The sequence below is a fragment of the Marmota marmota genome, unplaced genomic scaffold (assembly GCF_001458135.2).
Source record: "Marmota marmota marmota unplaced genomic scaffold, marMar, whole genome shotgun sequence".
Lineage (NCBI taxonomy): Eukaryota > Metazoa > Chordata > Mammalia > Rodentia > Sciuridae > Marmota > Marmota marmota.
In genome coordinates this window covers 4,064,403-4,089,722 of record NW_026000222.1, presented here as the reverse complement: position 1 = coordinate 4,089,722, position 25,320 = coordinate 4,064,403, and the positions used below count along the sequence as shown (strand labels likewise).

Here is a 25,320-nt window from a genome sequence, read left to right as displayed (position 1 = left end):
CACACCTGTAATCTCAGTGGCTGGAGAAGCTGAGACAGGAGAACCACAAGTTAGAGGCCAGCCTCAGCAATTTAGCAAGGCCCTAAGCAACTTAGTGAGAACGAGTCTCAAAAAATAGAAAGAGCTGGGGATGTAGCTCATTGATAAAGCACCCCTGGGTTGAATCCTCAAACCAAAAACAAAAAAACAGTTACAGGAAAGCATTCTCCAAATATAAGTTATCATCAACCCTTATGAAAAGTTTTGCAGGCCTAGCACAGGAAGGCAGATCTCTATGTTAGGACTGGGGTGAGGGATAGGTGGTAAGGGGCAGCAGTGAGGCTGCAGTGGGGCGTAACTGGGGAGGGCCTTTGAGTCCCACTGTCTATGGCCAACTTCAGTCCAGTTTGTTATGGACGCTGGTGAGCCTTGTAGCTGCAGCTGACCCCAAAAGAGCCCTCAAAAGAAGTAAAGGATGTGAAGATCGCTGGACCATGCCAGCGTACACTGAAGGATTCTCCCAGCCCCTTGGCCACCTGTGGGCTGGAACTCGAGGTCCTCAACACCCCAATCCTCAACCCCTCACTCCGCCTTTACTAAACCAGAACCTGCCCCTAAGGCCAGGCAGCATCGCCTGCGGGTGAGGAGCCAGGCTCTCAAGTGGCTGGGGCTCGGTTCCACGGTGTGGAACTGGAACACAGGCGCAGGGAGTCCACTGCCACTAGAGATGGGCCCTTAATCCAAACAGTCCAGGGTCTGGACTCTCGGGGCGGGATGACAGAGGACCCAGGGCTCCAGAGTCCAGGCCTGTCTCTTGGCCCAGGACGTTGATGAGGGGTTCTGTAGGGTGGCAGGATCCAACAAGGCGCCCCTGCAACCGAAGGGAACCAGCTGCCTCTCGCCAGGGTCTGGGAAAGGGCCAGGGCCATTCCCCAACTGCTCTGCTCACTCCAGGTGCCCTGCTCTTCCTGCGGTGGGCTGGGTGCTCCGCGGGACCAAGCCTGGTGGGCGGGGCCTTGAGGCGAGGGCGGGGCCTTGTCTCGGAACGGAAGCGCCCGACCTCGCGGCCCTTCCGGCGCCTGACGTGGACTACCGCTNCCGCCCGGCGCGGACCCGGCGTGCGAGCCCAGCCGGCCTGTGGGTCGGACCTGACCGAGCGGGGACCCGGGCCCGAGAGGGGATGCTCCGCGGAGGCCGAGCCGGGCTGGAACCCGGCAGGCTGGGCTCCCGCCCTCCCAGCAAGCTGTCCCAGGCTGGGTTGGATTTTGTTCGTTTGCTTTGGTTTTTAGGTGCAGACACTCCTGCAGCAGATGCAAGATAAATTTCAGACCATGTCCGACCAGATCATTGGAAGAAATATCTTTTTTCCTCTGTGGGCATTCTCCTAGGGACCTTGGGAGCCTACCCGCCAGAAGTGGTGGGTCAGTGGGTGGTTTACAGGCCAGCTTCAGCCAGTCACTTAGAAATTCCTTCTCTGGGCTTTGATGTACCGTGTTCCACTGCTGAGGCCTGGGGATGCAGCTGAGCTACACAAGTTCCTGGTTCAGGGGACCGACAGTCCGTTGGTGACAGTTGCTAGTAGGGTCAGTTGTTGGCTGTGAGCCATAACCTTATGAATGGGCTATGAAATTGCCAACTTTGATTAGTGAATGAAGAAACTGAGGGTCAAAAGAGTTGAGAGAACTTGCCACTTCCCATGACTAGTTAAGGGTGGGGCTGGAATTCGACCAGACTCCTGCACTCCTGACCACCTGACCACAACAGTATCCAAAGGACATTGGGGAAGCCAGTTTCCTTAAAACGGTTGTGTTTAAGACCATAATCAAGGGGACCTGGAGGAAGAGAGTAAGGAATGGGACATGTTGGTGTGCTTCCCCTCTCTCCTTAACTTCACCACTTGATGATATGAGTAGTCGCATTGATGATCTGGAGAAAAACATCGCAGACCTCATGACACAGGCAGGGGTGGAAGAACTGGAAGGAGAAAACAAGATACCTGCCACACAAAAGAGTTGAAGGTGAGGGAGGGCACAACTAATTAATTTTTTTTAAAGAATACAGAAATAACCTGTGACTGTGATCTTGACATCATCAGTACTTTCTCTAGATCAGTTTCCAATCATGATCCCAGCACCACCTCTTTACCACAGACTCCATATTTTGAAGATTTTCATGCCAAACTAATAATTCCTTATATAGAATTTATTTTCCCAGTTTTTGTTAATGAGACCTATGTCACGGGTTTTTATTAGTTTTGTTTATCAATTAGACCTATATCAGTATTGGTTTTTTTATCAATTATACCTATATCATGGGCTCACTGTGGGAAAACTCAGTTCAGTAATAACAAATGTGGGTTTTTTGTTTGTTTGTTTGTTTTTTATTTATTTATTTATTTTTTAATGTTTTTAAGTTGTTGATGGGCCTTTATTTTGTTCATTTATTTATACATGGTGCTGAGAATCAAACCCAGTGCCTCGCACATGCTAGGCAAGTGCTGTACCACTGAACTACAGCCCCAGCCCGAGAATTTTAATATTTATTTTTTTTTTTAGTTTTCGGCGGACAACATCTTTGTTTGTATGTGGTGCTGAGGATTGAACCCGGGCCGCATGCATGCCAGGCGAGGCTAGCGTGCTACCGCTTGAGCCACATCCCCAGCCCACAAATGTGGTTTTTGTTGACCTTTTTTCAGTGGAATATTTTTCATTGGTCATTTGTTTTTTTAATTATTATTTTTATTCATTTTTGTTTGTTTAACTTGTTTTTTAAGCAGGTGATAAGTCACCCACATTATCACCTTCGTAAATGCCTAACATTTTAAGGACTTCTTAGGAACTTATGACATAGATGAGCTAAACTGGCTACATTAGGCCTTTATTCTTGACTTGATTAAATTTCCACAGAATCATTTTAGATGTCTAAGAAAAGACAAATTTATATACCCATGTAGCAAGACAGATGCACTCTCATCATTCAGTACAGTGAGTTTCTTCATTGTAGGCCTTTGCCTGTGTTTATATGTGGGTGTTGATGGTGACCCATTAAAACCCCCCCCAATTTTTATATATTTATTTACTTATTTTTAATATTGAGAGTTGAACCCAAGGGCACTCTGTGGCTGAGTCCTTTTAATTTTTTTTAAGACAGGGTCTGCCTAAGTAGCTGAGCCTGCCTTCAAATATTCAATCCTCTTTCCTCAACCTCCTGAGTAACTGGGATTACAGGTGTGCGCCATTGCACCTAGCTCCAAAAATAATTTTTAAACTCACTTTATCCCATCATATTTGTAGCATCTAATTCCCTACAGAAATTAAGTTTACCAAGAATATCATGCGATGGAGAGTACCAAGCAGATTATACAGTGAAAGTTACCTAGTTCCCTTCTTATTTTCTGGGCATGCCCTGGACCAAATTTCCAGGAACTAAGAAACAAATTTTTCTGAAGTACAAGAGATTTGGGAGGTCAAAAATATGTAAATTGGTTTGTATTTATACAATAGATTGAGTTGATTCACTTTAAGAAAATCACATAACTGCTTTGTGTTATGTTGTTATTATTCCTACCTGGGGATAATTTGGAAAGTGCCCTACCAGTCTTAGCTTCTGGGGAATCTTATGTGGTAGTCAGAAATACCATGAATTGAAAATTACAATTTTCAATTGCAGGATTGAAGATTGTGACGTGACAGGGATAACACACAGAAAGGAATGGGAATAGGAGATGGATTCTGAAATTTTTAAATAAAGATCGCTAATTAAATATTTTATTTTTGCTGGAATATTATACAAAGAAAGTATAATTCAATAAAGGATGACCAGAATATTTTTAGCTAACAATTCTGTGCATCATTGTTATTTACCCTCATATGGTGAAAAACGGTATTGATGATATTTCCTTCTTTAACAGGTTGCTAATTGCCCTGAAATCTGGAACACCATTTTTCCAAGCCAAGAGAAGACTGAATGGCTTTTTGCAACTAACTACTACTAAGTGTAGACAGGTTTTATATTATAGTGCATTCTTATCACATATAATAAGTTTTTAGAGTGATTTTTCTCTCCAGTTTCTGGAACATGGTATCTTCACATCTTGAAATTTGGTCAGTTGTGCTCTTAATTATTAAACACTAAAATTTTGGCAGTTCCTGCATAACATTGTCAAACTTTTTAGTGTATTTTTGTGAAGTCCTTTTTTCCTGCCATTCTTTTGTAGTAGTTGCTGTTTGATAAAAGTTGCTGTATAATTTTTTATTAGATAAGTAGTAAATCCTTCAATTATTGTTGGACTTGGTGAAGTAAAACATTTGTAGAGTTTGGATTCTTTCATTTTCAGCACAAAGTGACTGTTGTGCTAACACTAAATAATGTGTTGGCGATACTTTCCAAATGGCTAGAAGTTGTTTATTCAGAAGTGTCTGTCACTACTTTGTTGCCAAAACTCCATTGAACCACAACTTATGACTAGTCTGTGAGATCAGATGCTAAAGTCAGTGAAAAGTAACCACTGCCACTGTACTGCGTTAGCATTTTTAAATACAGGAAATACTCGAATAGCCTGATGTCATGAGGCATTCGTTAGAGTTTTGCATGAGATTCTAATACTTCAGTAGGCCTCTAGTTGTTCATCTACAATGGTTACCACAAAAAAAAAAAAAAAAGGGCAGGATTTTAAACTCAATTATTCCATCCTTTCTTTGAGCTACTGATTGAAAAAGAGAAAAAAAAGAGAGAATATTAAGTCTGTGCCAATCATTTGGCTAGAAAATTATGAATGACTGGTAGTAGGCTCAGGTTTTTGAACTATTTCTTACCTAAATTCTTTCAGAGTAATAATTTTTGTTACTGATTATAAAAGACAGAGTTAATAACATTTGCCATTCAAAACTGCAGTGACCATGGTCTTCATAAAGGCAAACCCAGAAAAGAGTAGGGTTTAAGTCTCCCATATCACCAGTCTTGTTTGTATTGCAAATATATAATATTAAGAAATATTTTGTCTTATTTATAGATTATATGGGGAAAACAGATTCTGTAATAAAGCCACCAGAATTGTCATCCAGCTGCAGCAGCTCTTGGGAGGGGCCAGCAGCAGGTTCTGCAGGGTAACCTGAGTGTGTGCTGCCCGGACTGGGTCCTGGGCCCGCTGCAGCCTGCATGCAGGGTGTGTTCAGGGCTATTGAGAGCAGTAGGAACGACAGGCCGCTGGCTATTGGAGGATGGTGCGGACTTGGGGAGGAGTTGACTTCTTTGAAGTAACATATTTCAGAGGCCAAAAATAAAGGTGCCTGAAATCCTGCTATTGAAACTTCCTTGTGTCAACGTTTATTTGGTGATGGGTTTAAGCTTTCTCACTGTCTGGTTTCCAGGTCACTTCACCAAGATCTTTTCCCCCCCTGCCACCTGGTTAGCATTTCTTTCAACTAGAATGGTGTAAATAGGGAGGTGCCAACTAAGCGTCCCAACAGTATTGGCTTCCATTTAGTGCTCAGCCCCTTCTCCAGCGGGGGACCACATCCTTAGCCTCATGTAAAACAGCGTATCACCTGGTGAGGCCTCCACCCTAGTACAGAGGGAAGGTTCCCCGCTTCTGAGATCACACCTGTGTGAAGTCGAGAACTTCACCTGCCAGCTAAGCTACCAGTGCCCTGGGTGCTCAGGACAGGACAGCTCCACCTAGGTGGGCCAGAGAAACCACTGCACTCTCCTGAGGACACCGCCTCCTCAGGTGTCATACACCCCCCAAACCCCCCCTCCCATGGCCTCCGTTCAACCAAACCCCTTCCACGGGCACCTTCACCAGAGCTTATATCTGCAGGATCCGCCCTGACCTTCCCCAGTCTTTATTTTTCTTTTGCAGTGCTGGAGATTGACCCAGGGGTGTTCTGCTGAGCCACATCCCTGGTCCTTTTTATTTTTTATTTTGGGACAAAATCTATCCAAATTGCCCAGGCTAGTCTTCAATTTGTGATCCTCCTGCCTCAGCTTCCTGAGCTGTTGGCATTACAGACTTGAGTTACTGCCTCCAACTCCCTCCCCAGGAAGTCTTTGCTGCTCTCTCATTCTCCAGCTATCCTTTGCTCATTTATAGGCAGCAAAGATGCCACTGAGGCTGGTAAGTACAGGTCAGTATGGAGGCCTGCACCCAGGGGACCCAGCCTGATGCTGGGCCAAGTGCCCTGTCTCCCAAGCCCAGAAGCCCCAATAGCTTCCTTGGTTGGCCCCTAATTAACTCTCCTTCAGCCACATAATTTTAAGGTCTTAATCATATTTTCCTATCAATCTTGTTTCTCTACTTTCATTACTGGCAAAATAGTCCCAGTGTTGACCTTATCAGAACAAGCATGCAATATTCCAGGTAGCTGAAGGCCCATCTGCCTGAGTCCTGGGAATCCTACCCACTCTAGAGGCACTGTTGCTATGGGAACCTAGTGTCCTCCAAACAACTTGAAGAAAAAAAAAAACTTTTTTAAATAAACTGTTTGCAAGTTGAAGGATTCCTGCTTAGATAAGTATGGTCCTTTTTTATTTGTATTTTGCATACTTTAATTAGATTAAAATGGAAGAATTCTGCAATGTGTTGTCATAGCCAACCCTGAAAATTAACTCTCAATAATAATGATTACTGAGAGCAACTATTGAAAGCATTTATTTTAAGCCCCTGTTACTGTGCTGAGTGTTTTGTTTACACTCTGCCCTAATCCTCATGACTACATCCAGCTACATTTTAAAAGGCATGGTTGCACAGGAGTCACTGGCCACAAGGAGAGGACTTGTGATTGCATGTTAGTTTCCACCTGACAAAGCACTTTGGAAACAGGAAAGGCATTTGCTTCTGCAAGTCGGGGTGGTTTCCCTGCATAGGGGCATCCCGAAGCTGAGGAGCCCGGGAGCGCCTCAGACCTGCTAGGCTTAGGTTTCTGACAGATGTACATGGCTCCCGTTGTCCCTGCTGCTGAGATTGCCTTCTCCAGCAGGCCCCGCTGACCAGAGCGTGTGTATCTGCTGTGTGAAAAGGCACCACCCACCACGTGGATGTGTGTTGTGGAGACCAGCTGGCTGTGTAGTTGCAGTTACTGCCTGAGGGGCATGGCCTCTGACCAGGTTTTCGGAGTAGCCTAGCAAATGTCCCCTGCCCCAAAAGGAGGAAGAGTGCTATTTCCCAAAAGTCAGGAGTAACCCGAGGTCAGCATTTGGGCTTGAGAAGCATTTTCTCGCCCTCACAGAAAGCACAGCCCCTGCTAATGAAAGGGTGTGTGATAGCCCATGGCAGAAGTCCTCCGGAAGGTGCCCCACTGAGACCAGCTGGACCCCAGACTGTGTCCAGCTCGATGCATCCTGCAGATAAAGAATGTGCTCCTCCCTTGCTTTTGTCCTTTCAGAGTGAAAAACTATTTCCTTGGGGGTGTTTCCACTCACACCCTGTGTGGGAGGCCAGTGCCTAAACCGTCCCTGGCAAATAAGACCTGCGTGACAGGCTGTGCCCGGTGGTTCCCCTTTGTGGTTGTCTCCAGGTAGGGGTTGGAGGTTGCTGAGGTTCAACATGGTGCGCCACCTCAGCCTCGCTGGCATTTAGTCCCACCGTTAGGAGGATGGGAACAATCTGAAGGTGGCCTGCAGGTGAGGCCTTCGAGGGGGAACTGGATTAGGCAGAGCTGTCAGGGAAGACCACCCCCTGCCCAGTGCCCTGTGATGATATCCTGGTGCTTCTGCAAAGAGGGAGGGAGAGGCTGGCGCTCCCTGTCCCCCTGTGCTGCCCTGCCACTGAGAAGGCCACCAGTAAGTGCAGCCCCTCCACCTTAAAGCTCCAGACCCCTGAGACAAAATAAGCCTCTTCTCTTTCCACCTTGGCTAGACTGTGGGGTTGTGCTGTGAGCAGCAGAAAATGAGCCAATGTGACTGCTGGGGCCTCCGAGGCAACGGCCAGAGAGCTGCTTAACACCAGGGCCCACAGCCAGCCCCAGCCCTGTGGCCCCACCCCAGGTGTCAGTAGTGCTGAGGTTGAGAGGTCCTTCCTTAACCGGTTCATGATGCAAACTGGGCTGGTGTGAGTCTTCTGTCAGTTTCTGGACCCTACAGGAAGGGAGATTCAAGGACAAAGAATTCTACCAGAAAGGAGAAGGGATGGCGGCTGGGTTTTGCTGATGGGCATGGTGTTGGTTGCAGGCCTCCTAGATCAGTGCCAACTCTGGAGGTACGCACACTAGAGTCACCTCGGGTGCCTTTCACACACTATGACCAGGCAGCACCCAGGCCCATCCATCAGACCCCATGGGTGGCCCTGATGGCCATGCAGTCAAGGCTGAGAACTGTGTGTGAGCAGGTCCATCTACACTGACCCTCCTGTGATGCGATCCCCCAAGCAGGTGGCTTCTGCCAAGCTTTTGTAAACCTAGCTGACACTCCTGATTTGGACAGTTGCGACTTTGGCGCACATTATCTGACATTCAATTCAACTTGTGTCATTTTTACTTCAACTACTTGATTGTGTTTCCGCTGTTAGAACAAAAGGAGTTTGAGTCCCTGGCAGGGATGACTTGTTACCCAGATTCCGCATCAGGGAGGCCTGACGCTCAGGCTGCCTGCCCTGGGCTCGGGCCAGCTGCCTCACCTGCTTCCCCTGGTATGTCCTCAGGAGCACGCGAAGGTCATTGACAGTATCGAAAACTGTGCCCCTCGAATTTTCCTCCCTCTAATCAGCCCTCAGAAGACCCATTCCTAAATCTTTGCCATAGTTTTACTACCTCTTACCTTCTACAGGTCTACAGGAGTTTTCCAGAAAGAAACTCTAAACATTCAATACCTTAAAGCTAAAGGCCTGTTACTGTGTGGAAAACCCAGTTGGTGTTGATAGGGAGTCATCAATCATTCCTGGAAAATTAATGTGGTCATTTCTTTTAAAGATAAATTCTTCTGAAAACATAGACCATTTGACTGGTTCTGTTCCAAAATCTTACTGAGGCAAAGGACTGGCCCGAATTCTTTGTGCAGCAGGAGCCCAGGCCTGGGCTGCGCACAGATTGTGGCTCGGGGTGGGGGGCGCTGCAAAGCATGTCCTGACGAGCAGCCAGCCTTTCCCCTGGGTGGGCAGATGCTCCGCTGGGAGCCAAACTCAGATGTTCCTCAATTAGAACCTGTGTTCATCAGGCCCCAGTGAAGAGCCTTAACAGGAAAGCCATCTGTCAAAATTATGCCATCTTGCAAGCAGAATTTTAAAGAGACCTGTGGTTACAGCAGTCCTGCTGGGTCTGTGAGCCCCTCAGAACTGTCCTGGGGGCAGGGCGGGGGTGGATCAGATGAAGCGTCCATGCCACCAGCTTCACTGAAAGAATCACCGTCCAGGGGGGTGAATCTCATTTCCCCAACTCAGTGGAGGCTTAGCCACACTGTGACCTAGCTTTGTCTTCCTGTAGTGAAAAGGAGCCCCCAGGACCCCGCAGGCACAGGATTTCTGGAATCACTGACCGAGAACATTCCTCATCACAGAGTCTGCCAGAAACTTCTTGGGTTTATCCAAGCTAACCTGAGTTCCTGGACAAGACCTGTTACTAATGCCCTAACAAGTTACTGTTTAGCAACTTCAGAATGTGAGGAATCTTTTTGGACTAGCACTAACAAGCTGGCTGGAAATGCTTTGAAACTAAAATCTAAAACACACGAAATTGGTGTGCTAGTCGGTCTGCTTCTGTGCTGTTTGGGTATGTTTGCTTTGCAGTTCTGGGGATTGAACCCAGGGGCACTCTGCACTGGGCTACATCCCCAGCCCTTTTTATTTCTTGTTTGAGACAGGGTCTCCCTCAATTGTCAGGCTGGCCTTGAACTTGCATTCCTCCTGCCTCAGCCTCCCAAGTGGGGTCACAGACATGCCCCACAGTGCCCAGATTTCATGCTGTATTAAATATTGCTGTGACATTAGGCGTGTCCTTGCTTGGGAAATAACTCCACTGTCCTCTCTTGGGCTTTAAAATCTCCTTGGAAGATGTCCCTGTGTTTGGTCTGGGCATGTAACAGGGTTCACGTGACGCTTTGACTATATCCCTTGTGGCTTTGAACTTACCATGTTTTTTTTTTTTTTTCTTTTTCCCATCTTTTTCCCTAAACTTCTCCTTGCTGATCTTTTCCCTAAGCTTCTCCTCCCTGGTCTTCTTTTCCCTACATTTCCCCTTCCCCATCTCCTCTCTGATCTCTCCTCCCTAATCTCATTTTCTCTGAATCACCTCTGTAAAGCCCCCTGTCCTAGTGGATAGGCAACATCACAGCCTTGGGGACAGGAGTCCCCTGTGTTTCTCCTTTGCTAGCAAAGTAATAAAGGTTCTTTTTCTCAAACCCATGCCCTTGTTAATGGATTGGCATTGGGGACAAGGACTAAGCTTTTGGCAACAGGCACACCAGCAGAATCCCTCAAGCCTGGTGGTGATTGCCCCTCTGTATTCACTGGTATTTGTTTTCTGTATTTCGGTCTAATAATGGGGATTTAAACAGAACATTCATTGAAGTTATTTCTTCCTTGGAGACATTTACCTTGGGGCAGTGATTCTTCAACTGTGATTCCTGAGCAGCAGCAGCAGCATCTGGGAACTTAGAAGTGCAGATCCCCAGGCCCTGGCCTGCCCTGTCAGGAGTGGGGCCCAGCTCAAGTTTGATACATACATCCAAGGAATTCTTGTCTGGATCTGGTGTGAGAAGCAGGCCCTTAGGTGTGGACTGGAGTTTTCTAGATCTTAGGGGTCAGCAGGGTCCAAATGGAAGAACCCCCGTGGCATTGATTGACATGTGTTTCCCAGATCCGGCTTTTAGATCCTGAATCAGTCCATGTGGGGCAGCAATGGGCAGCATATATTTTTAAATTTTCCCAGTTTGTTATTTGTAATAAATCTCTTCCCAATTCCCATGTAGAGAGGAATGAGCAGTAGTGCCCTCGTGCCCCGAGTCATTCCAGCAGGTGCTAAGGTACTTGAAAAGGAGCTGCTTCTTAATTAGCCAGCACAGTGAGCCCTGGGCCTGCTCGGCCTCTCTGGCCTTCTGAACCCAGGTGAGCGGCCCCAGCCCAAGGAGCTGAGAGCCCAGAGCCCTCCTCCACCCAGACTTGGATCTCTCTAAATCAATTTGCCTCTCATTAAAATGTACTTCAGTGAAAAAATCATTTCAAGTCTTAGGCCACAAAGAATAGCCAATCATTTAAAGCTTCCTGAGTGCTTTAGTTGATTAAAAAGGTTTTAAAGAGCATGGTAAATATTTTACCAGAAGGGTAAGTCATTCAATAAGAAGATTATTTATTTAATAACTGGTAATTCATGGGTTCATTTGTCTTTATTTTCATGAAAGTGTGTTCTTTTAACCTGGGTGTGCTTTCTCTGTTCCCACAGCAGATTAAGTTGTGGGGTGATCTGATAACTTTATAATACATAAAGGGATTTAAATATCACTTAGCTTGTGAAAATAGCAAGTTTTCACTAAAATGGGAATGAGACCTATAAAATTAACTTTTAAAAGATATTTTAGATGATTTTATGCAATTTCATATACTTAAAAAACAGTCGTGTTTATGTTTTGAAAAAAGAATGAGATGTCATTCATCTTTGGGGGGAAATGACTCATGCAGAACTTCTTCCCTTCCAGGTAGGAAGGGAGGCCTGTAGTGCTTAAGGCAAAATCTAGGTGCTGAGTCCAACTGCTCGTGGTTCAAGTTCATTCCTATGAGAGACCTCGAATCCTTTCAGCTGTAGCACTGGCTGATGGGGTCTTCAGCAACGGGGTGTCATGGCCTCTTGTTCACAGAGCCCAGAGGTGGGGGTCTGGGGCCCATCCCTCAGCTCCACTGGATGCCAGTGCCCATCTCACTTCCCCTCATGGTGGCCCCTGTCCCCAAGCATGACCTCTGGACCCCACTCCCACTCCCTAGCCCTCCCCAAGTCCACCTCAGTTAGAGAGAGAATCTACCCACCCCCAGAAGTGCTCTGTCTTCACACGGTGTTCTCTGTGGTCTGTGTCCAAGTCACCTTCACAGGGACCCCAGTTCCGGGATTGGGCCCATCCAAATCCATCAGGCCCTCAGCTTAACCACACCTGTAAAAGTCCCTATTTCCTAACAAGGTCACATCCACAGATACTGGGGGTTGAGGGGCAGCATATCTTTTGGGAGGACAACCAACCCACAGCACTGTGCCTCGGTTTCTCCAACTCCCATGCCACCTGCCCACCTACCCAGACTTTATGTAGAGGTTCTCCTGGGCCCTGCCTGGTGTCTGCCCTCGCCCCAGCAGGCTAGTTAGTGGGCAGTTCCAAGGTATGAGCCAGAGAGCCTCCCCAGGGCACTGACCACACCCATTCAGGGGAGTCTGCCCCCAGGTTCTCCGAGGCGTATACAATGGCTTCTTATATGGCCTACATGTGGTGCAGGATGCACCTGTCCCCTCCCATCTGCTGGGCTCCTTAGAGAGTTTCTCGTTAGAAAAGTGCTATGTGTTTGGTTCCTCTCTGCCTCTCCTTGGTGCCCGTATCTCAACCCAGTCATGAGCGGGACTCGGTCTGCCCTGGGCCGCTGGAGCAGCTGGCTTCTGTCTGTGCTAGGTGACGCCCTGTCATCTCCCTCCATCCTGACACGCCAGCCCCCTCTCAGCTCCCTCCGTCTGTGCCTGGCCTCTGCCACTCGCCCCGAGTCTCTGACACCCCTTTCCCTTCCTGTCTCAGAAGCTCACCTCCGGGCGGGCAGCTGCCTCAGCGCTCCCCGGCCAGATCCTCCAAAGCCATCATAACCAGTACATCAAGGGTTGATTGGGTTTGGAGAAATTAGGTTTTTCTTTTTTTTTTTTTTTTTAACATAAGCAAGCAAATTGGGAATTTAATCAGGTCTAACATTTATTTGAGGCTTCTGACAACTTGTTTGCAGAAAGTAATTGCTCTGGAGCTGCAACTTTAATAATCAAAGAGAAGCTCAAGAAAAAGTGAAAATTGCAAAAGAAAGAAAAGTAATAAATTTGAATTAGCAGTTCATTTCCCCCAACATTTTATAAGGAACAATTTCAAACACACAGCGAGGCTTGAGGTCCCTACACCAGCACCTGTGCACATCCGACTCTGCCCTCTGCGGGGCGGCTCCACCCCCTCCATCCCAGCAGGACTGTTTTAATTCCATGATCCACAGACTGCTTTGGGCTCTTTGGGGAAGAGCGGATTTTGGCCCAGGCTTTTCAGTGTCATCAGCCCGGGAGGGAAGCCGGTCCCCTCCCCAACATTCCCGCGTGGTCCCTGCACACACCTCCCAGAGCCTTCCCCTCTGTGCGGGCACCCACTCCCCCCTCCTCCTGGTGACCTGCCACTTGATCTCTCAGACTCAGCTCCCCTTCTCAGCTAACCGCCTCCCTTAGGGCCCCTCAATTCTTCACGTGTCCTGCCTGTTCACGGAGGATCCTCAGGGACTTGGGCTTCTTTATCTGCAGGTCCCCTCTGGCACCCAGCAGAGGCCCTGGCACGTGGCAGGAACACAGATGTTAGGTAGAAGGATCACACAGAAGGCATAGAACTAGCTGGAACTTTGTAATGGCCCCTCTTCTAAAGCAGCTAAATCAAGGCTTGAGTTCACGCCGCCTGTCCCTGTGGTCACGGCTGGAGGAGCCTGCGACATCCCCTGCAAACGTGCCCAACTGAGCCTCAGTTCTCCATGGAAAGGTTCAAGGTGGCAGCTAGGACAGGAAGCCATCTACCTAAGGGGGGTGCTCCACCGAGTGGAAGAAGAGTCGCCCTCAACACGGTGCCCAGAGGCTAAGGTGGGGAGACAGGCTCACGGTCCCATAGGACACCCCAGGACGTTCAATGTGCCAGTGTCCAAAGAGAATTCCCAGGAAGGGGCTGTGGGAGAAGGTGTTTCCACAACAGCAGGAAAAGGCCAGCGCTGCCTGGACGCGCCCTGGACGCCACTGCCTCCCTGTCCCCCACAGCCCTTTGCTTCTGCCCCGCCCCTCCTCGCCCTGCTCTGGTCCTCCCCACTCACTGCCCAGCGCGGCTGATGGGCCGCTGGACCTTGCTGTACTGGGCTGCACGCAGCCTCTGTTTGGCACAACTTGGGGGATCTGGGGTGGCCCCGTCAGCAAAAGCCTGATGGAGAGGGAGGCTCCGGCTCCACAGAGATGGGCAACATCAGAAGAGAACTCTTCCCCAAAGAACCCGCGTGATCAACACCCGCAGCCCTCGGAGAGCTAGCAGTGCTGCAGGACTCCCCTGGAGCTATCCATCTTTCCTCCCAAGATCACCAGCAGCCAAAAAAACGAGATTTCCCTCCCGTGTCTTTCTTATTGTAGGCTTCATCTCATGACTAATGAAGGAAAAATTTGTCTACCTACTCCCTATTAAAGTGTGCAGATTAAATATTCTTACAACTGTAGGTAAAATAATAACAATTCAGAACAGACAGAATACCTCCATGCCCCGAAGCCTACAATTCTGAAGATTGTCTGACAAGTTGCACTGGCTTTCTGGGGTCACCTGGAAACAGTCATCCTTGCAAGGGTCCTGGCACAAAATATATGATCAGCAAACACTTGACACTGGTGATATACACACCTGGAAAGCTGTGGTCAGAGGAAAACAGACCTAGGGAGTCACTACCAAAGTCCACAGTTGTACTCACAGGGGAGAAAGACCCCCTGAATACCGTCTCTGTAGAGGCAAGACTCACACCTGCTCAGGCTACCTGGACGTGGCTACCAGGTGAGCTCTGGATTGGATACTCACCACCTGCCCCACCACCCCCTGTCAAAGCCCTGTACAGTAATTCAGGAACCAAGGGACAGGGGACTTTGTTTAGGACATCTACATTCCTTACCCCTGCCCCTCTCAGCTGCAAGTGACTAGTAATCTACCCCAACTCAATGAAGCAGGAAGGGCTTATGGTAACACCTAGAAGTGGGAGTTTGGAGGCAGATTCAGGCATGGCTGAATCCAGGTGCTCAAGCTCCTCAGGAATTGACTGTCTCGTATGTTGGCAGTCGCCATCATGGCGAAATGGCCACCAACATCCAAGGGTTGTGTCTCACTGGACTGGCTTGGGTCCTGCCATCTCTGAGTCAACTGAAGTAGTTAGAGGAATAGAATAAATTGATTGGACAGGCCTGGGTCAGTGCCTCTGGAGACCAGGTTGGGAATCAGCTACTCTTCAAAGCCCTGGACTGGGCATAGGGTGGACCAGCACTGCCCACAGAACTGGGTGCTGTTTCCAGGCAAAGCACAAGCCTCAGCCGGGCCAGCGGCAAGTTCAAGAAGGGTCCAGCTGCCAAGTGTCCACCTCTCCCACTCCCTGAACTCCACCCTCACCCGCCTCTCCCCAAGCAGCCCACTGAGCTGCTCCTGTCACCTGACATCTCCAAGCTGCTGCTCTGACCCAACACAGAACCCAAAGAGGAGCCTCTGGTTCGCAACTCAGTTTGAGTCTCATCCTGACCTTGCAGCCAATTCATGGCTCTAAAAAGTTGGAAACCCCACGGAATGCCAGGACCTCCCAGGCCTGTACCCCAGTGCCACATTCTGGCTCCTTGTCGGACCCTCCAGGAAAGCTCCTGCCACAGCAGTCCCCGCAGCCGCCCCCCCCCCCGCCCCCGCACAGTTCTGCTGGGATGCTCTGAGCACTGCCCAGAGCGTGGCCATTTCCCAGGTCCTCCCCACTGGTGTGCAGGAAGTCACGGGGAGGCATCTCGGGGGTTAAACAGGGAGCACCAGGTGTGCATTCAGAGGAGTCCGAGGAGGCCGCCGTAGAGCACTGTTTGGGGGTGGAGCCCACCTGGTTTGACCCCCCAGCTCTAACAGCAGAACTGGCCACACTCTCTGTGGTCCTGGTCCAAAATGAAAACTCGGGGTCTTCGTTCAAAAGCAATGAAGAATTTGAAGATGGCAACAGCAGAGCGGACCGCCCGCAGGCCCGCGGAGCTGACCAGTCTCATGGTTTTGGGAGGCCTTCTTAGCACCCCAAGCCTCCAGACTCATTTCCGCAGAGGGGGAAACAGTACTGACTTCTAGAGGCTCCTCAGGTCAAAGTATGGTCCTGATGTGCAGTGGTTAGGGTGGGGCGGGAGTTCCCATTTAGTGGGCAGAAGGGGAAAAGGGGAAGAGCGGGGAAGGGGCAGGAGGCCCCCTAGTGGGAGCGGAAGCCCCATCTCCAGGGGCAACTCCTGGGATGAAGCTGCCCAGGTGCACGCTGTCCCACCCCTGCCCAGGAGCTGCCCCACCTCCACTAGCACCCAGCAGAGGGCAGCATCGCGCAACTCGAGTCCCGCAAAGCCCCAACCGCTGCTCTTTGCTGGGTGTGACCTGGAGCCTGGGAGATTTACTCATAATTCCCCAAAGAAAGTGAAGGAAACCCCCAAGAAATACACGGAAAAGGTGTGTGCCCTGCATGCAGACAGAAGAGGCAGCTCGAGCCATCCCTTTCCCAAGATGGGCATGATTTCCCGGTCATCCCTCTGGCCCAGTACGAGGGAGACTTGTTCAAGTTGTGCAGAACGCGCCAGGGATCTGGTTTACTGCCCTCCTGTCAGCCTGTCCTTACCCTTCAGAGCGCCCATCACCATGCGTCCTGTATTGTGTGTACCCGTGTGAGCTGTTGCTGATATTTCTCTCCCACACGTCCAGAAGGATCAAGAAGGTGCTATTCACTTGTTCTCACCACTTAACTCTCTAATACCCTGGGCCTGGCCTGGCACAGGCCACAAATTCTATTTGTTGGCTGAATGAATAAATTTGCCCAAGGTCGAAGGGCTGATAAAAGGCAGAGCCGGCTTCCACACGAGCCCCTCTGACCCCTCAGTCTGTTCATTCCCACTTTTTCTGGCTGCCAAATATGAGCAAATGTCAGTCACATATAAGATAAAGAAAAGCAGTGTTTTCTTTTTCAGCAATAAAGCTTTGCACTGTTACCATATCAGTATTTCTTAACTACGCAAAAATCACGAGCCTGCCCCACAGAGACAAGCCCCAGTTTCTACTCCCTCTCGGCCTCAGCAGCATTAATAAATAAAGATGCTATAATAAACAGATGCCCCCCGGCACCAAGGCCAAGGGAAGTCCCTGGTGAGGAGAAGCAGGCTGAGGGATCCTGGGAAGCATCAAGGAAGTCCCAGGGCCTGGCGCCCGTCATAGCTCTAAGCGGGGACGCAGGCACAGTGGCCAAGTGATCTGCCCCAGGCCACACAGCTAGTTAGTGGCAAGGTGAACCTCCTATTCCCAGACGAGCTCTTTACAGCTTCTCGTCCCTGCAACCAGATCCTACTCTGTGGCTCAGGAAGATGCCTGCAAACTGCTCCGTGCCTGAGCCGGCACCCCTCCTGACACAGGTGGTGGGCACCTCTTGTTCTTATCTTAGGCTTCTCCTGACTAAGGCCTCAGGCCTAAGTACCTGAGAGGTCCAAGAAACACTCAGAGGGGATTTGGAAAGTGAGACGGAGAAGGGACCGTGGCCAGTAACAGGTGAATTATCTGCCAATGCCACCATGGGTGCCCAGAGCTTTGGCACGCTTGGGAACCCAAGGAGCAGCTCAGAGCAGCCTCAGCTGGGCCCCCGAGTGCAGGGACGCTGGAAGATCTGCATGCCACTCCCTGAGGCCACCTGGGGGGATGCAGGGTGGTGGGGTGGGCATGGGCTATGGTAATTCCCTGGAACGGGTGCAACGTGGACTCCGCTAGCTCAAGTTCTTCACCAAGACACGCAGGTGCTGGCGGTCGGGCGCCAGGCCTGTGTTTCCTGAAGGGGCAGAGGTGGGGGAGGGGAGGGCCATCAGTCAGTAGAGCTGGACCCTCAAAAAAGATGTTGAAGTCCTGATCCTCGCTACCTGTGAATGTGACCTTTTTTGAAACAGTGACTGAGGTCCTTCCAAGAGGGAAATCTTGACAGACACCATCACCGGAGAGAGGCCAGGTGATGGCTGAGCACAGCCTGGAGGCAGCGGGACGCCCAGGGGCCCCTGGGAGCCTCAGCCGTGGAAGAGGCAGGGAGGGTCCTCCTGGAGCCTTCAGAGGGGCAGGGCTGCCGACCCCCAGAGTTTGGACATCTGGCCTGCAGGACTGGGGAGAGGAAACCTCTGCTGCTGTCACCGCTGGTTTGCCGTGCTCCGCTGCAGCAGCCCCCGGACAGGAACACGGCCCCCGGAACCACAACCCCTGATGGCACTTTGTGATCATGACTGTAACAGCCCACATGGTGCCCACAGCCTGAAGGGCAATACGCAGTGTCACATGCTGGGCAGAGCCGGGTCTTGCTGGTATGCCTGTCCCCGTGGCCATCGGCTAAGTGCGCCTCTCTCCTGCATTCAGACACCCAGCTCTGCACAACAGCCTTCACTTCCGCTGTGGCAGAGAATGGCTGACTGCAGCTCCTCCCACAGACACCATTAGCAGAGGGTGCAGAGGTGGGGACCCGTGTGGACATCCCACGGTGACCTCACTGTCTGAGGAACACCATGTGGGTCCTCATTCCCGCTCTCAGTCACTCGTCTTCCTCCCCAGGCCGCCCTCCCCCAGGTGTTGCCTACTGTGCGCCCTTCCTTCAGACTCAGGCAGGAACCCCGCCCAGGCCTCCGTCCAGGACCCAAAGTCCTTCTCATCCTCCACCTGCATCCAGACTCTAATTCACAGATGCACCCCCCCAAAGTGATCTGCCCAGGCAGGCCCCCCTCAAAGGACGGGGAAGCCCAGGAAGCCGGGCTGGAACACCAGGCCTCCCTAGGGGCTGGGGAGGACAAGGCAGGGGCGGCCCAGGTGTTCACGGTTTAATGATCCAACCCCCTGGAGGCAGAGAGGAGGAGGCTGAGACCTGGTCGGGAAGGCAAGGGGGAGGCAGGAGCAGCTAGACCCAGAGCTAGACTTCGGGCCACCCATCCCCCATCATGCTCCGTGGCTGCAGCAGAGGCCTCCGGACCTGCTCCATCCTGGCCGCCACCTCCCTCTCCCCTCACCAGCCAGAGCTCCCAGGTGGACGACTGAGCCCGACTGATGGGCGGTGGAGACACCTGGGGCCTGCGGAAGGAACACGTGGCTTTGCCTTCATTAAAGACAGAACCCGGAGACGGTGGCATGGCTAGTCCCGCAGCAGCCAGGTCAGCCTGCAGGTCAGCACAAGGCACCCTGGGGTCTTTCTAGAGGCCTTCAGCTCTTCCAGGGAGGCAGCAGCAGCCTGGGAGGAAGGAGAGACTCTCCTCACAGCCCACGGCACGGGAGCTTCCTGCGCTGGGCTCCAGAGGACTGTGCCCAAGGGCAGCCAAGAGGCAGAGGCGCCAGGCGGGCGAGGTGACTGGGCCAGCCCCGGGCCTCCTTGCCCTCCTCGCCCGCCTCACCTGCTTGCAGGGCCGTTTCCAAGGAACCAGGTGTCCAGGTGAAGCCCTGTTGACACACAGCATCCACCTGTGGGAGGGGCAGGTTGTCACTGGAGAAGGACTTGAGGCGTCCCCAGAGGGGAGGGGGCTGGACACAGGACCAGTGGGGCTCTTGGCAGATATGATGAAAAGAGTCTCAGAGGCGTGTTCGGGAGGGAGAGGCACATTCTCAGGAGAATGCGGGCCACCTTGGGGGTGAGAAGCCAGGCCTGGGCTGGAGGTCCAATATTTACAGAAGGACAGTGCTAGGGGCCAGTCTGAGGGGGGCCAAGGTGGGGCTGCACATTTCATGCAGGGTTCCCTGCACCTGGATGTGTCCCCTATTTACAAGGGTGTGGGCCAGGAGCCTGTTGCTCAAGGTTCACATTTGTGCTCTCCGCATCTCCAGGGCTCCTGAAGCTCAACGGTTCCTTTAGACTCAGTATCTCTCTCTCTCTATCCTAAATCCCCATCTCAGGGTGAAAGGTCGATGCTTTTCTTTTTAATTTTGTACTTTTTTATTGTGTGGTTGTAAGAGACGTAGATATTCAGGAGCTGCTTCTATAACCATTTGTCCTCAGCAGGCAGGAGGCACCTGTCTCCTCTTTCCTGCTCCAACGCTTCCTTGGAAGGACAGAGAGGCCCGTGTTTGGTCCACTCTGCCTTGTCGCGGCCTGACCAGGAGGACCATCCACAGTCGTGGGCACCAGGCACAACAGTAAGTCCCAAGGCTGGTCGGTGATCACCCACCCTCACTTCCTGCTGCATGGACCGTGTCCATGCCCTGGCCAGGGACGGAGCGGGGCAAAGGTTGGTTTTGGCCTCATGCTCTCCACAGGGATGTGGCCATAGGACTCGGCTTGACCAACGGATTGTGAGTAGAGGTGACAGAGAATCCCCCCCCTCAGGCCCCCCGAGGGACCCAGGGGCCCAGGCCAGCCTCACAGATGCAGAGCAGACAGGGCCAGAAGCGGTGTTGTGTCCCTGGTGTCGCGTGGAGATGTGCACGTCCATTTATCTGGTGGTTAGTGTGGTGACTGTGGGCCTGACCAGCTTGCCCCTGAGGAGCCCCGGGGCTGGAGAAGCTGGGGTGGATGGGCCTCCTTCCCGCAGCACTTCCTTTGGTCCCAGGACAGCCTCTCGCCACCCACCCTGAGGCAGAGGCGCCCCGTGGCCAGAGCAGGCAGAGCCGATTGTCAGGGGTTGGTAACTAGCTGGAGGACGGATCAGGCCTTTCTTCAAAATGACAGGGACAGGAGGTCCAAGATGGCTGCCGTGTGGAAGGGGAGGTCGGGAAGACAGGGCTTCCTGGCCGCTAGGCTTATGTGGCCCAGTGCGCGGAGCCCAGGGACTTCAGGACACACTGTGCACACAAGCCGAGGGCCTGAGAACATCCCCGTGACCCCTCCACACAGAAGGAAGTCACAAGACCAACACGCTTAGGTCTACAAGATCCCTCATGCCAGCTCCGTGGCCATGACACTCCATTTGTGTAAAAGGCCCTTGTCTTGGAGAGCAGTCACCACGTGCTTTGTTTTATCATGTCACAGATTCCCGAGCTTGCAGGGTGCCTCCTGGGAAGCACCAAGTGCAGACCCAGTGGCTTATGGTGACATGGAGGCTGAGAGGCCTCTTCTCCCAGCTCACTCTCAGGCACACTCGGGCCGTCACTGTCACAGACGCTGCTGAGGAGAGTGAGACAGACTGCCAGGCAGTACCCTGGGCACCTGGCAGTAAGACCGAGTCCTCTTCCCTGCAGTTACTATCCCCCCTCAGGCGAGGAAACCTGGCCTGGAGAGGTGAGGTCCCTTGCTCGGGGTACACAGCTTATAAACAGGGGAAAGCAGCCGGGCTCCCGACCCAAGCCCCTGGCTCCAGAATTTCCATCCCTGAGCACCGCACTTGACCCCGGAGGAAGCAACCCCTGGAGGAAGGAGATGTGTCCTGGAGCAGCAGGGGACAGCCTCTCCCTGTAGATAGCGGGGCACAGGGCAGGTCTGCCCTGACGCTGGGGTGCTGTTGGGAAGGGGGACCGGGAGCCGTGCTGAGAGGCCCCAGGAGCCCCCCTGACTCCTCTCCTGCCCTCCTCTCTGCTTCTCCCTGCCTCCCCGCCGGCAGGCGCTTGCCTAACGCAGAAAAATTCAGTAATTGTTCCTCTCCCACCTCTGAGGCCCTCTTCACCCCCCCCTTTCCTTGACCTTCACCCTCCACCTCTCGCTCTTCGATTCACGTAATAAAGTGACTTTTGCAATGTCAGCCATAAATAGATTATGAGAAGAAAATCTTTTGTTTAAACAGAAATTCTAATTTTCCGAGAGGTGGTGAATAAACACTCTGGAATTCATTAGAGATCAGCAAATCTTGTTTGCTTAAAATCATGCTTCAGTTTCCTACATAAGCAAAAATAGCAGCTACAGCGTCCTTGCCGGGAGCTTCCCTGTGTCAGAGAATCGGTGCCAAGAGCTCCTGACCAGGTGGAAGAGCACGGAGCTGCCGAGTGAGCCAAGGCTGCCTGGGCGCAGAGGCTCAGCCAGGCCCTCCTCATCCTTCAGAGAAACGCATTGGCGAGGGGGAGGGTGGCAGGAGGGGCCGAGACTGACTTCACAGTGAGAAACCCGGCTCACAGGGTGCGGCCGTGAGCAAGGTCAACCGCTACCGTGAGGGCAGGAGGGGCGCTCAGAGGGGAGCTCCAGCTGGTATCTTGGGTGAGGAGATGAGAAGGGCCCTTACCTCTTTCCTGGAATGCCCCAGGCCCTGGGAGAGAGTGTGGCAGAGGGTGCCAGCGGGGACTTGTTCCCAAAACATAGAACCCCAATCTTAGGAGAAAAGCATCAAATCCCAGTAGAGGAACATCCTACAAAATACCCAACCAGCATTCCTCAAAACCGTCCAGGTTGTCAAAAACAGGGAAGTCCGGGACCCCGCGGCAGAGGCTGTGAGACTGCACGCTGAGCTTCCAGGTGACTGGTTCCTCCACCCTGGGCCTCATACCTGGCCAGTTTCCTGAGTTTTACAGGGTCTGACCCCCCCAACCCACTCCCAACACATCGGCCTCATCCTCGGGTGGGTAGCATGAGGGGGCGGCCCTTCCAGTCTTCACGTCTAGATTCAACAATCCGGGGACTATCTTCAGGAATGAGAGAACTGTTTCTAGAAGCTTCCTGGCAGTATTCCTCCTCATGGCCCTTTGGTCAGAGAGGATGGTCAGAGGGGATGGTGAGTTTCTCCGCCAATCGCTGCACGAGAGGCGGCCCCCATTGCCTAGACTCACCAGCGTTGCCTGGACCTGCTTTCCTGGGTTGGAGATGAGGTAAGCTTCCCCAGCGCGTGGGTGTTCTCAGCAGGGAGGACCTGGGAAGGGGTGCTGGGTGGGCGCCACGCACCGCCAGTCATCCCAAGCTGGAGTGGGTCCCTGGAGCCAATGGGCCCTGCAGGGTCCAGGGAAGAAACTGTTTAGGCTCCTGGCATTGGTAGTGCATCAAGAGGACTAGAGGAGCTGAGGTTTATTTGAAAGATGGAATCACTAGGATCTTCTGGTGGACCCGAGAGCTTGGTGTAAGAAGTCAGTTCTTCATACAAGTGAGACGTTACATGGCGGTTTTCCTGAATTCAGTTTCCAAGTAACCACACCCCGAGGCACAGAAAGCTCTATGCTCTTAGGAGCATGCGCCCTCAGAGAGGAGCCGACATCCCCTATCGCTAGCATAATAGGAAATCCAATAAGAGTAAGCACCTAATTTACCAGGGATGTTTCCTGTCCCCACCAATGGCTTCAACAAATGCTCCAGTCCTAAGCACTTAGAATCAATTTGGCCCAATTTGGAGTAATTTTTAAAGGAAAAAAAAAAAGCAAACATTGTATTCAATCAATTCCATGTTTAATATAATTATGCCACTTAAGACTTCGATATGATTAAATTTAAAATATAAATGTCTAGGTAGAAAAGTAAAACATAATGGCTTTTATTAAACCAGCTCCAGTCAAAAGCCTCGTTCAGGTTTCCTGTAGTTTCTGTCCGCGTTTCCTGCTGACTTATTCTTCTCACAAACAACTTCTGAAACAATCAAGCCCACCTTCCTCAACGTGGATGTGACCGTCCTGTGGTGTGCAGAACATGATCACGTTTGCTCTGCTCAGAAGGCGAGGCTGTGCCAATTTGTATTATTACCTGGAAAGGAATCCTGTAATGAATAAGCCCCAGACAAATCACGGCTCCCTGTTCATCCGGGCGCTCGCGCTGTCGGCAGCCTTGTAAGTACTCTGAAATTGCTCTGAGCTGTTACTTTGATGTCCTCTGCAGCCCACATTTTGCTATAAACCTTATACTTCATTTGGAGGCAATATAACTCAATTTATCCACAAACTTTTAAAGAAAAGTGAGCCATTTCCCAATGCAAATTACTCCTGAAATGTGAGATGCTATCTCATAAATGCGGCCACTCTAAAATTGATAAGGACTGCGCGCTGGAAATTAGGACACTGCGAATTCAAAGTAACTCGACATGGTAGATGGGGGGTGGCTGTGTTGTTGGTTGTGTCTTCCTTGGGCCCTTCAGAGAGCTGTTGCAAATTTTAATGATTGATAATATCTCGTACGGGCGAGGTGTGGATGCTGTCATAATATGCCAGCAGGATGCATATCGGTTCAGCCTTGTTGAGAGGCACCATGGCAACAGGGATTAGCCTGACCAGGATGCACCTACTAGCATTTGTCAGGACAATTTCACTTGTGGATACAAGACTGGAGACAGCCTCTTGCAAAGAGCCAATAACAGGTGCTCCTCATAGCACCGGCTGCAAGAGGAGCCCTTACCAACAACCTGGGATCCATCAAGGTTAGCATAAACGGTAATGTGCGTAAGCTCAAAAACGACAAGGTAGGGCTACCAGTCTTTCAGACTGTTGAAAGAAGGAATGTCGACAGAGATGACTCAGGTCTGAGTCACCCTGGGTGACGCACCCTCAGTTTCTGTGTGTGGTCAGGGAGGTGTTTGAAGAGGATCTGTGCTATGGGATTGTTATAGTTAAAGCTTTGTCCCAGGGTTTCATAAACTGACTTCCAGACCACTCACGTATAATCGAATCAAGCCTTTATTGAAGCACACGGGTGGTGGCTGACCAGAACATAAAGTTGTTCCCCTGATCAGCCCCGAACAATTGCAAGGGCACTCCTTATAAGCCTGAAAACCGCAAAAGGGATGTTCAGTGCCGCAGTCTGGCTGGGCACAAAATCACGAGCCACTCAAGCAGGAACAAAGTTTATTTTTTTTGAAACTGCCGCCAATGTCCGGTACCGCCCAGGCAGAGATTTTTTCCACCCACGCGGCCTCCTCCCGGACCACAGAGAGAGCTCCTCCCCCGAACTCCCTCCTACTGTACTTCCCCAACCAATGGGAACTCTCCAGGAGTCCTGTAGCCGGCCTAGGTGAACAGCAGGAGTCCAATATCCATATGAATGCAAATCTTAACATAGTCATATCATCTCAATGGCTAGCTGGCCTCACCTTTCGACCAAAAATGCCATGCATCATATACTTGGCTCTTAGCATCTCCCCCCTTCTGTTTAAGTAACAAGCAATCCGGCTAGGGACCGCGCCTGTTAGGTTTGTCCAATTCAACATATGGTTCTTACCCGTCATCAGAAAACTGACTTTTAGGCGTCAGCCTCCTGTCTTAGGTTGATACCACTGCAATTGGATCATACCCATCACTGACTACCGGTCCAGCATATAGCCATACTTGTGGATAGGCCTATGTACCAGTGGGGGGGTGAGGTTCTTTGCCTCACCTCTGTTGGCCCCCAAATTTGGCCTTGGTGCCGGTGGGGGGGTGAGGTTCTTTACCTCACCTCTGTTGGCCCCCAAAATTAGACCATCACTAGTAGAAGGGAGGAGGATACAGAAATGTCATGACACCAAGTCAATTAACGGCTCCTAGGAAAAATTGCATCACTGGTGACACATCAGCAAAGATATGCTAGCACTACCATAATTCGCTGCATCAACA

At 51.1% G+C, this 25,320-nt stretch overlaps 1 long non-coding RNA gene across 1 annotated transcript in view; it reads left to right on the top strand.

Annotated features, from left to right (window-relative positions):
- Positions 1-22,076: 22,076 nt before the first annotated feature.
- The window catches only part of LOC125613075, a 6,623-nt gene continuing 3,379 nt past the window's right edge, over positions 22,077-25,320 (top strand). Inside the window, exons 1-2 of the long non-coding RNA XR_007343575.1 lie at positions 22,077-22,623; positions 23,289-23,565. This is a non-coding gene — a long non-coding RNA (uncharacterized LOC125613075). The remainder of the gene's footprint in view (positions 22,624-23,288; positions 23,566-25,320) is intronic.